The 12,017-nt window shown below is 39.0% G+C and overlaps 1 protein-coding gene across 2 annotated transcripts in view; it reads left to right on the plus strand.

Moving 5' to 3' along the window:
* The first annotated feature begins 294 nt into the window (after positions 1 to 294).
* The window catches only part of LOC134565170 (phosphatidylcholine:ceramide cholinephosphotransferase 2-like), a 54,300-nt gene continuing 42,577 nt past the window's right edge, over positions 295 to 12,017 (plus strand). The window contains exon 1 of one of the 2 annotated variants that reach the window (XM_063424629.1): positions 295 to 474. The gene's annotated coding sequence lies outside the window, so the exon portion shown is untranslated. Of the gene's footprint in view, positions 964 to 12,017 lie in introns of both variants that reach the window. The other variant, XM_063424628.1, reaches the window with a different exon arrangement.

Below are 12,017 nucleotides of genomic sequence, written 5' to 3' on the forward strand. Positions count from 1 at the left end.
GACCAGGGTAGTTTCCCTGTCCCACAGAAATCTGAGTGTGGAAAATTTTTCCACTCTGTGCTGGAATAAAGCAGATTGTCTCTTCCCTTCCCCCAAGCTTTTGTGAAAAAAAAACAAAGTGTGAGCAACCCAAGCAGAATAGCCAATAGCTGGGCGAAGGGGGCTTTCCAGGGGTGTGACGAACAGAGGGTCAGGTGTCTTCCTTGAACCCAGGGTTGTGTACTGGGCCGCGGCTCTCATGTGCCGCCGTGGAGAGCCGTGGGGCCGGGCGAGGAGAGGAGCAGGCGGGCACGGCAGAGGGGCTTAGGGGTGACGTGCTCGCTCGGGGCTGCCGCGGCCCCGGCAGAGGCGCGCGGGCGGGCGGGCGGGCGGGCGAGGCCGGCACCTTGCGCGGCGGGCGGGGGCTGCGAGAGGTCCGGCCGGCCCGGCCCGGCCCGGCCTGTCCCGGACAGCGGCGGCGGTGGCAGCGTCGGGGTGAGTCACTGCTTGGAAATGGAGTGGGCGGGCGTGCGCGTAGCAGAATGAATGATGTCAGGGACCACCGCAGCGAGCACGAGGCTCGCGGCAAACGCGGCGGTGGCCGCAGCCCCCAACGAGCGCTGCCCCCAGCGCCCCCCGGCCCGGAGCCGTCCTCCAGCGGGAGAGCCCTTCTAGCTGCGGCACTGCTGAGGTAGGAAACCTCTGCGAGAAGTGTCGCCTCCGCCGACGCCCTTAAAGCCGGTCCTTTTCGCCAGGAAGGAGAAGAGGCTGTGGCTGAGAGAGGAGCAAATTGCAGGGGAAGGTAGAGATTGTGGCAAACTTTCTAGCTGCTTCTGCGTACTGCTACCTCACTGGTGGGAGTGTCTGCCCATAAGGAACTGCAGAGCCCGAACCTAAGAGCCCTGAGGCTCCAAAAAAGACTTCCAACCGCCTTTGGAGGAGGAACTGCCAGCAGTGCAAGCTTTTGCACATACGGCTGAGTAGGTAAGCTGGGAACGGCACAGGTGGATTCAAAGTGTGGCATACCACAGGTACCCACTTGGATAACTTCTTTCACAGAAGACCTACACATGTCAATCGGATAGAGGCTGGGAAGAGCAATCCTTCTCTTGTGGTCTCTTCCATTTCTAGAGTTTGAGGCCCCTCTAGCTAGGGAGGGCACCTGCTGTTTTGATTTCTCTTGCCAATATGTAATTTACGGGAAATACCTAGTTTGTGAGTAAAATTCTATGGTTTTGGTATGGGCAATGTGTACATACCCCTTAGAGGAGTACCACATACCTAGCTGCTCAGGAGGGGACTTCAAAATGTGGGATTTCAGCTCAGGAAGATAAAGTATTATTATAAAGCTCCTAAGGGTGTTGTGAAGGTGTTTTGTTGTATGTGGTTTTTTTTCCTTGTTGCATGTTTGCTCTGTTGAAGCCACTCTTAAACTTCCTGAAGTGCTGCTGAACTAAACTTCTTGACATAGTGGCAGGTCATATTTCTTTTAATGTTGTGTGGTTTCTGGTGTAAATTTAGCTTAAAATTCTTGGGAAAATGGTTAATTCATAACCTTCTGGCAAGGTACTAAAACTAGGATACAATGTAGAATAGCTGTTGTTCAGTTTAGTCAATTTCTAAACGTTTTAATTTTTTTTCATTTGAACACCTTAGAAAATCAAACATCTGTCCTCAAACCACTTGACAGCTATTAATTTATGCACAGTTAATTATACAAGTGAATGGTTCCATAGAAGTATTAGCATAAACTGAGCAGGTGCATGGTACTTCATCTGAAACAGCAGGCCTTACAGGAGTTCTGGCAGGCTTCAGTTTAAACCACACTTAAGTGGTTTGTCCAAATACAATTTGCTTTTTTTTTCGTTATATATAATGTAGTTGCTTAGGTGTATTATTATTTGACAAGGCAGGTTTTTTGAGGCTCTATAGCCTTACTTTCTCGCTGTGAAACTGTGAAATACAAAGTTATGTTTTGTGTCAGGGAAATGAAGAAAATCTGTGTAATTGTAGTTGTGGAACACGGCCATGGGACAGTTATAAAGAGTTCTAATAAACAGCTGAGGAAAGCATGGAAGGAAGTTTTTGAATAAATCTTTTGCTTGCAATTACCTATTATAAATCTCAAGCTATTCTGTAATAAGTGTCTTTTAATTATAACTTTAGAAGCTTGCTTTGTATTAAAGAATTTTTAACTGTAGTTTTAGATTGTAAAAAGGCTTTTAGACAAAAGAAGGAAGTAAGAAGGGGCCCAGGCCTTGCACAGAAGGTGGGAAAACATCCTGGACACGGAAACAAGATTTCAGCTCACTGATTTATGGCTCTTGAAGAGGGAAACTGGACATCACTATCGAAGATTGATGGACCTGGAAAATAAAAACTGGACTCCCACATCTGGATGCTGGACCCCACCATCTGTAAAACATATCCTGGAAGTACATCCTGGAATATTGAAATATCTAAATAGATCACAATAGCCTATAGAATTGTACAGGACAAACTATGAATTTATGACTGTTAAGTATTGAATTGTGACGTTAAAACTAGAAATGGAAACTGCTGAGAAAGCTTATGAATATGTATGAATATAGCAAATAAAATACCAGCAAGTCCAGCAATTGGGGTGCAGTCGGAAGGGAAAACCCCTACCACTGTACCTAGCGCGCTGTCTTTGCTCACACTTTACCATGCTAATTAATTAATTATTAAATTGAATTGCTGCTTGATATATTGGCCGTGTCAAGCGTCTCATTTCTAACAAAACCAGTAACTTTTATTCCTTATTTTGCCCTAACTTGAATAATCTAGGGCTTAATTTACTAGAAAGATCAATGTGCTTGCTTTCATATTTTTTTCCTTATAGGTTGTTAGTTCAAAGTCAGACACAGATTATCACATTCTATTGAAAAACATATACTTGTTTCTGTCCTTCAGAAAAATATTCCAGTGTACCCTGTGTAGTATGTCAGTTTTAAAGGGTATTGGACAAATCAAGTTGTGATTGGGAGAAACTTTAGGTCAAAATCTAAGGGGCCAACAATAGTAAGCTGATAAAGGCCCCTAATGAGGTAGATTTCTGTGCTGTCCTTGAAGTGAACTTATACGATGGAGAAATGACAACTTGAAGAGAGCAAAGGCAGATTATTTTAAGTCATGGGTTGGTAATCTCAATATAGAATGCCTCTACCCCTAAATTGTAAGTATTGAGCCATGGATGGCATGTTGATAAGCATCTACTTTTCTGCATAGTAAGTGTGTTGTAGTTGTAATATTGTGATGCAAAAATTAATTTGGAACTTAATGTTTCAAGTAGACATCAGCAGTGTTATATCAGGGATATAGTATAGTGAAAAAATTGAAGATTGCCTTATCAATGCAAAAAACTCAGCCCACACACGTACCTCCCTGTCTCTGGAAGGGCTGAATAATAGACTTAATCTTAGGCATTTTTATTTCTAAATACTGGAGTTCTTTATTTACAATGTGTCACTATAGCATATTTAAGTTATGAAGACTGAAATGTAGTATTGATTTTTAAGGATTGACAAAGCATGTATTGAAACAAGTGATGGATTCAAAAAATGAGTAGCATTTTTAAGGAGCAAAAAATGTAGAAGGTTTTTGAAGAAATGGCTCATTACACTTAAGTCTCCTGGAACAGAAGTGGACTTTGAAGATACAGATATTTGTAATAAAACTGCATGCATCTTCTGTTTGGATTTTTTTTTCTCTAATTTTGATGGGCTGTTGGCCTACAATGTTATTTGATACTGTTTGTGGTGAGTGGACAATACAGATGCTGTGATATATTATTTAGTATGGCTATGGTATTGCACTAGTCCAGACAGATGCTACGAAGATTAATGTAACACTAGGTCCACTGTCTTCAGAGATCTCTCCCTGCTGGGACAATTGTTTGTACCATGGACACCACTCTCCCCAAAGATGCTGCACACAGTAAGACTGTCAGACATCCAGGCACCACTGTCCCAGCAGATGTTGAAGACCTTAAGAGCTGCTAATGGGAAATTTTTATGTAACACAGATAGCTCTGTCTTATCTTTCAAACAGAAAGTCTATTTTGAACATTGCTTAACTATCCTGAAACCCAGCTGTTCTAGTGAGGCTCCAGAACATTAATAACCACAAGCGTCTCCTGTATGAGGATGCTTGCTTAAGTTGACACTAGCAGTTATCACTGTTTCTCTTCCCCAGAACAGATCTTGTGGGGATATGGGTGATACAGAGAATGAAGTACTTCTTACCAATATAATTGGTTTTGAAAGTCTGTGGCTTTTGATAGGAATTTTAATGGAAACAAAATATATAGTAAAAGTGAATCAGCTTTAGGGAAACATGGTACTTACCCTCTAGCTAACATATATGCAGTATCTGTAAAATAAGGGGACTGCTGTGCCTTGAGGTCATGCTTGTGGTTTCTGAGTAAAACTTGCTGCTTTACTGTGTGTCAGGTGGGTCCTGCTTGCAATCTGATGGCATTTAAAAATGTTGGAGTCTAGTCTGTTATACAGATGAAGAAAGAGTTTGTCAGAGTATCTGAGGCTGTTGAGGTGATTACTGCAAATAGAATGGTTCTTAATGAAACAGTGTTTGGGTCTAGATCCTCAGAGAAAATGATGAGCATCATCAATCAGGAGAACTTCACCGCATTCATTCTGACAAGAGAATTTTTTGGCAAAAAAGCACGTGTTCAACGTTTAATTACTTTTTTTTTCAGAAAAATAGTGTCTCCAGTATGTAACTCTAGAATGGGAGAATGTCCTGTTCATTTGAAGGTACCTAAACAAAAAATAGGTGTCACTTATTCTCCCCAGTTGATAGAGGTTAACTTTCAACTGCTGTGTATAAATTTCAAGGACATCTCACTTATTCTTGATAAAGTTTGTATACAAAAATGAAGTTGCTGATATTAGTAGACCTGTGAGGGTTCCAAAGTCTGAGCTTTGCAGTCACACATCGGAATGTCTTCCATTTCCTGGCTTTTCTCCTGGCCTTGGGAGTTCATCTCTTTCTGCTCTATTCTGTAGTCTTCTGTTTCTTTTTCTTTATATGCAGAGATTTCCCCAGGCTGAATCTTACTAGGATCCTGTGCCATGCAGTAAGCTTCGCACTAAACTTTGCAGTGTTGTGTCTGTGGTTACTGATGCAAATTAGGATTAGGGTTGTACACCTGTTCGTCCTTGGGGAAATGCTGAGCCTTTTGAGCACAGCACTGAATGTTTTCAAATTTTCAAATCAGCTTAATTTGGTTGATTTAAGTTGAACTGGTGCAGACCACTTAGGAATATGTTTGCTTAAGAATGGCTAAATTTAAAATAAATTCCCTTTGGATTATTTTTGATTTAGCAGTAATCTGAAATCTTAAATGGAACATATAGAGTTGTACTCAGTTTTCAGATAAGATGTAAGCATATCATGGCTGAAACTGGGAAAAAAAGTTTGAAGTACAAATAATGATTAACTATCTTCAATTACAGTAAGGTTACTTTGATGGTGGAAGAGATGGGTATCACAAAAGAAATCAATAGAAGTGAGAAAAAAACCACAGGAAGCTGTTTATATTTAGGGTATTTTTTCTAATCCCCCATCTGAGAATTTACAAACTGCCTGCAGCAGTTTATGATCACTGGTTTTCAAGGGTGTCCAGGCAATTGGTCATGTTCTTAGTGAAATGTTTGAGGTAGATTTACCTCTTAGTTGTCATAAACCAGTATGGCCCATGTAAAGTTCTGTAACCTCCTTGCGTTTGGGAAAGAAGTTTTTCTTGCCTAGACTCCCTATTGAGATCTTAGGCCTGTGTCAGTCTTGCTGCTGTTGTAAGCTTAAATATTCACAGAGTGAAGTTTTAACTACTGATATGGACTAATTCCATATAAATAAAAAAGCCCAGTATTAGTACATTTATTCTGTCTAATTAGTATATTGTCTTTATGCAAATTCTGATAGCAAAGTGTCACTATGAGGTATCAAAACTTACTGGAGTTTGTGTTTGTAGCGTTTAACTTAAGAGAAGGATGGGGTTTTTTGTTTTGCTTGATCATACATCTGTGATCGTTGTTCATGTCTAATACTAGAACTTAAATTTGTTTGGTATTTTTGGTTTGTTGGTTTGGGTTGTGGTTTTTGTTGTGGTTTTTTTCTTTCTGAGTTAACTATAAAATAAATGGGAGTCTTTAATTCTATCAGAGTGCAGAAATCTGTCCAGCCTCAAAGAACAGGTCTCTTGGATCTTGTAAGACATAGCTTAAAGCCCTAAGCAAAAGGTAATGTTTTTCATATAATGAAGTATTATTACAAGTATTTTGGCATATATTACCTCCCCAGAAAACCTTTAATAGAACACTTGTCTGTAAAAGTCCTTTATTAAGAAGTCACCTGCTCTCACTACTTGGTTTTTTTATGTTGAAATATGTTTGCATTTTCTAATTTTTCTCTTTTTAGAGTGTGTATTCTGCTTAGCCTCCTAAGATCTTAAACTGTTGTGTGATGAGTGCTGAATGACTTCTCACAGTTTGTTTCAGCCATGTAAAATGTACATAACAGTGACAAAATGTTTACTTATGCACACACCTGAGTTTCTGCTTATGTTCACTCTAGTGCTGAACAGTTGGTTAGTGGAGCAGAGCTAAATAAGAAGACAAAGTCTCCAGACTTTTTTTCCAGGTTCAGCTTTATTATGCTTATGTCCTATCCAAGAAACTGAATTCACCTCTATATGCTCCATTTAATATTCCAGACTACTGCTAAATTAGAAATAATGAGACAGTCTCTTTATTTAGGTGACATAATTTGCTGAAGAGAAACAGCAGTAGAGAAGGTCATGCCTCATGGTCATTAATTCTGTCTTTCATCTGGAGGGTGTGATATGATCCTGTGGCTTGTTTATAGTTCTAATATGCTTCTACAGAAATTACAGTTTGATTTTTTTTAAATTTCTTTTTTTACTTCCCCACATCAGCCTTGTAAATGGGAAACTGCACTTGCTGTCTATAGATGCTTTATGCCAAATACCACTGCCTATGTCTTGGTTTGAGACTGAACACAGGCTGTATTGGAGCAAAGTGTTCCCATCACTGCAGTTGCTTAAAATAGACATCTTAAAAACTGTAATGATGTGTAACTGTTTTAACAGTGCCAAAGCAATGCATAATGTAGAATTCTGTTTCATCTTCTGACAGTTATTCTGGTTCAAATTTATGTGCTACAATTTCTGTAAAAAAATCAAAAGCATTTAAACTGAAATTCTGAAAGCCTTGTTTTGTTTTGGTGGGATTTTTTGTGTAATACTGAGAGATATTAATTCTTAGGACTCTAATTTGGATTTGTTCATAGGTGCTGTTTTTTTCTGGTGACTTAACTTTTTCAGGAGTGTATAGAAACTATCGATATGTTGTAGCTTAAAAATTTAACTCATGTTACTTATAGTTCCTGTGTATTAGGAGCCTCAGAGAAGTCCTACCAAAGCATATCATACTAATCTGTAAGGATGCAAGGTAATGTATTGTTAGGATGCAATGGATGCAATGTATTGTTCCTTACAATGCCAATCTCTGAACCATGAGCTTGTCTTAATTTGATTTTACTCAGATTTTGTATATTAGTTTGTGTCACTTGACAAGAGTTCATTCTTGTCTTCTGGCATACCATCTTGGTTTTTTAGAGGCCAAAACTTGGCTCTAATTTATAAGTAAAAATTAATACACTTTCTTAAGATGCTGTTACTAAAATGCAGATGCTGTTTTTCACAGAATTGTTTGTAAATTGCTTTGAAAGCATGTGTATACTTTGCACGCAGCTATGGGAAACAATCTTAAAATTTTGGGGAAAAAAAATCAACTCTGCTTGATCTGGAAAATGTGCCAGAACTCTAAAGGTGGTCCTCCAAAATGAAACTCTGTTTATTTCCATTCTGGGAGACAGCACATCAGCTGAAATTGTTTGAATCCTATTATTGACTATTAAAAGTGCTCATGCACTAACATAGAAAAGCAACACTCTAGTGTTTTTGTTTTCCTAGAAATTTTTTAACTTTCATGGTGGACTTCAGTCTTGAGAGGAAGGAAGGGCTGTGGCATCCTGTTTGGCACTGAAACAAGAAGTATTAAAGGCATTGTTCCTTCCAAGGTGCCATAGCGAACTTGGAAGTTAATATTAAGGCAACTTATTGAAGAGCTTAGCATTATGGGTTTAAACTTCTGTCCACTGCAGTGATTGTATCCTGAATTTTCAGATTAATCAGAATTGATCTGTTTAGGGGTAACTATGACTTGGAAACTGAATACTACACATACTACACAGCTGAATGGCAAGTACTTTCCAATGAGAATAGTTTTCTTGTTGGCCTTTGTTTCGTGTTTTGCAGTAACCATGGTCGTTAGTTTCCTCCATGCAGATCTTAAAAAATGGCTCAGCTCTTTCCATATGTGCAAACAGGCATAAGTGTTAAGATAAGTAACATTTCTTCATTCTTCTGTTTGGAACAAACTATGTAAAGTAGGGTGGAATAATGTGTATCTCACTCGTAAAGTCAGTAACTTGTACTGACTCTTATAAGTTATTTGAGGCACAGTACCTCAAATACCTCAGTTATTTGAGGCACATTACCTCAAATAGCAAAGCTCAAGTAGTTCTGCTAAATAATTATACTTCTTGCTCTAAAAGTATTTTTCTTTGATATGAAGTGTTTGGGGGTTTTTTTTAAGCAAAATTTTACAGTTTGCAGGCAGTTTATGCTTTCTTGTATGGATTGCTTCCTAGTCATTGGACAATCTCAACAAGGTAAGGTGCATGGCTTAGTTTTACTATGCAGAATGAATGTTCACATAAAAGTTTCTTGCTTGGGTTTTTTTTTTTTCCTTAATTTGTACTAAGATAAAGTGTAATATGAACTCTTAAACATCATAGAATTTGACTAAACTCTTTCCTGTCTTATATTTGAAGAGCTCAGAACTGAATGACTGAATTAAAAATGGGGTACTATTCCACTTCAAAGGCCTGGAGGGCAGAGAAGAGTGGCAGGAAAGCAGAAACTCTCTGTTCTGTTATGCTGCAGTAAGGGCAAACACTAGAACCATGTTCTTTACCTTACCTATAACTGTTTTTGAGTGTGCAGGCATATGTGCTTTTTTTCTGTTCTCCCTCCCTCTGCATCCTGTGGTAGTAGAATGAGGAACAAAGCTTTTAGCACTGCAAGCCTTTCTAGAACATGTGACAGAGGCAATACAGCTTAGTCAAGATTTGACTGTGATGTGTTTAACAGGCAGATGAAGTTCATTCTTATCAAAGTCTCTATTGCAGTTACAAAGACAGCTACAGGAGGAATATTGTGCATGAGCTTCTGTAATTTGCTTGAAGAACTCTTATCTTGATTAATCTTCCATAACACTACTACGAAGATGCTTCTGATTTTAATGATTTGCATTGCTCAGCACGTTTTAGGCTGATATTACATAGCTTATGATTTGGTCGTGTTGTTGAGAATGTAGCATGAAAAATGTCCTGACACATGCATTTATAGTGATATTCTATAGTATTTCCAATCAGAATCAGAGAAAAAGGCTTTCTCCTTTCATCAAAAGGCTTATAAACTGCAGGATGGTATTTTTAGTGTTGTGTATTTGTCATAGTATGATTTGATGGGAGTAAAAGACAATCTTAGTGGACAGAAAATGTATGGTTATTTAGGATGATGTTTTTGTGTTGTCACTATTATGACTGTTTTATAACACTGTTTCCACACCTCTGATCTCCTCTTTTTGTGTCCTGTAGGTCTAGTACAGTTCAGAGGTCTGAGAGGACCTTTGTGTCTGTTTACCTCTTAGCCAGGTAGCACTCAGTGATTGCCCATGAGATATGTTTGCAGATAACCAAGCTGTATGTCAAATAGATTTTCATGCTGATATGTGTCAAGGAACATGTAGCTTTTTACCTAGCAGTTACAGCTCTAGGAGTCTGTGGGTGTGTGAGCCCCTTGTGTTATGTTTTTCTGTCTCCTGTATATGTTAAAGTGGTTTGCATAGTTAGACTGAATAGTACCTGTTCCAGTAGGATTTTTTATTTGGTGTTTGTTGGAAGTTGTTTGCTTGTGTTTGTTTTTCAATTGCCTGCTGTGAAGTCTGCACATTAGCTCAAATGTTGAGGGTTAGTGGCAATTCAAGTACTTCCTGGAAAGTGTCTCACTATGTGTCTATGAATATGCAGTGTTCTGGTGTCTGAATATGCTTAAGGAATTTTACTGCAAGTTTTTATGCTGGACAGTTCAGGTGATTGCTCTGACTGCCTCCTTGCAGAATAAGAGATCAAAGTTTGTGCTCTTGCCCCATAGAAGCAGAACTGAACAAGTGTCAGTTCTGTCTAAATCTGTTTCATAAATCTTACTGTCAGACATGAGGAAACTTTGGGAAGCCAAGAACTTTCTCTGAACAATTCTTTTTAGATTAGGGTTTGTACACTGTTGGAATTAAGCTATTAAGATTCAATACTTAACTTGTTTGAATGCATTCTGTAAAGCTGTCCCAGGAATATAGGAAAATCTAGGCTTTGGCAGATGCCTTGATTTTAAGGATGTGGTGCTTCTTTTCTGCATAAGACCCACACATCTGAGTATTCAATACTTAAAGCAGCTTACAAATGTGCATTATCTGAAAAGGCAATCAGATTTGTTCAGAGGTTGGACTTATTTTTGGGCTGATTTGTTTACAGTCTTTGCTGGACTGTAACACTGCTGTATATAAAAGCTGTTTCTTTTCTGTTCTTTGTCTTGCATGAGATGGAGTCCATCTGGAAAGTTTCAGGGAGGAATAATATATCTGCTGTAGGGCATAGATTCTTTTCTGAAGGTGTTAAACTAAAATTCTAACTCAATTTCTCTCTTATACTAGAACAGGATTTTGCATTCCTTGTGTTAAAAGACTTTTTTAAAACAGTTTTTTTACTTTTTTTCAAGTGTAAGTATTAGGAAGGAGAGAAAAATAGATCTGCTCTGGGATTTCAGATAAATGTCTTCTGTTCTTTACCAATAAAGCTTACCAATGCGTGGGTAATTTGTGATCCACTATCATTGTTTATACAGATGTACAATATGGATAACTGCACTTCATGTGGTTCAATAAAATTAACACTGACCTGTCATGTAAATTAAACATACATGGCCTAGACTGTTTGCATGAACTTAACTAATTAATTCTTCTGCACTGAGAGGGGAATAGCTTAACATGGGCTGAAATATGCTAGTATCCCAGCCTGACTTCTGCTTCCAGATAAATAAAATACACCTTTCTGGGTGGCAGCTTTTAGTACCAGTCCTGAACCGTCCCCATCTTTGTATGTTGTCTTGATAAAGCTGTGTTAAGAGATTCCATGAGCTGGGATGGGTATGGAATGTTTCAGACCATCTTGGTCTGCCTCAGCTGTCATTAACATCTGAGCACACCTCATGTATTATGGTTGTAGCCTAATGTAAGGTGAATTTTTCTGATTTCTTCCTAATTGGATTGCATGACTCTAGAAGGCTCTCCTCTGCAGGCCTGTAATTGCTCCTGTGGGGTGGTTCTTGTTATACAATGTCTGTCATGCAAGATGTGGCATTCATGTGTTTAATATTGTCCTTGTCATGTATTTTGTGCTTCAGTTGTGCACCTTTGAAATAGTGAAGTTACCCACCTTTTCTAGTGCTCAAGTGCAACTGACGTGGGGACCTTCTAGGATAAATCCCTGTGAGACTTCCCTTGATTCCCTTTGCTGTATCTCTAGAATAGATTTGAATTTAGGGTATTCTTGGTGCCACTGATACTTGGATGTGCCATCCTACTCTTGGCATGTATACTCACGCAAAGGAGAGTAGTTGAGAGCAAAGACACCGGCAGTGGCTCTAGCTGTAAAATGGCCATGCAGGAGCAGTTCCTGCAACAGATGATTTTAGTGGAGGCTGTGTTGTGTAAGCCCTTATCCTGGCCTGCATTTAGCTAGGCAAGGACCTTAAAAAGTGGCCTGGCTTGCTGTAGTGCTATGTTAATGAA

Source organism: Prinia subflava (assembly GCF_021018805.1).
Source record: "Prinia subflava isolate CZ2003 ecotype Zambia chromosome W unlocalized genomic scaffold, Cam_Psub_1.2 scaffold_37_NEW, whole genome shotgun sequence".
NCBI lineage: Eukaryota > Metazoa > Chordata > Aves > Passeriformes > Cisticolidae > Prinia > Prinia subflava.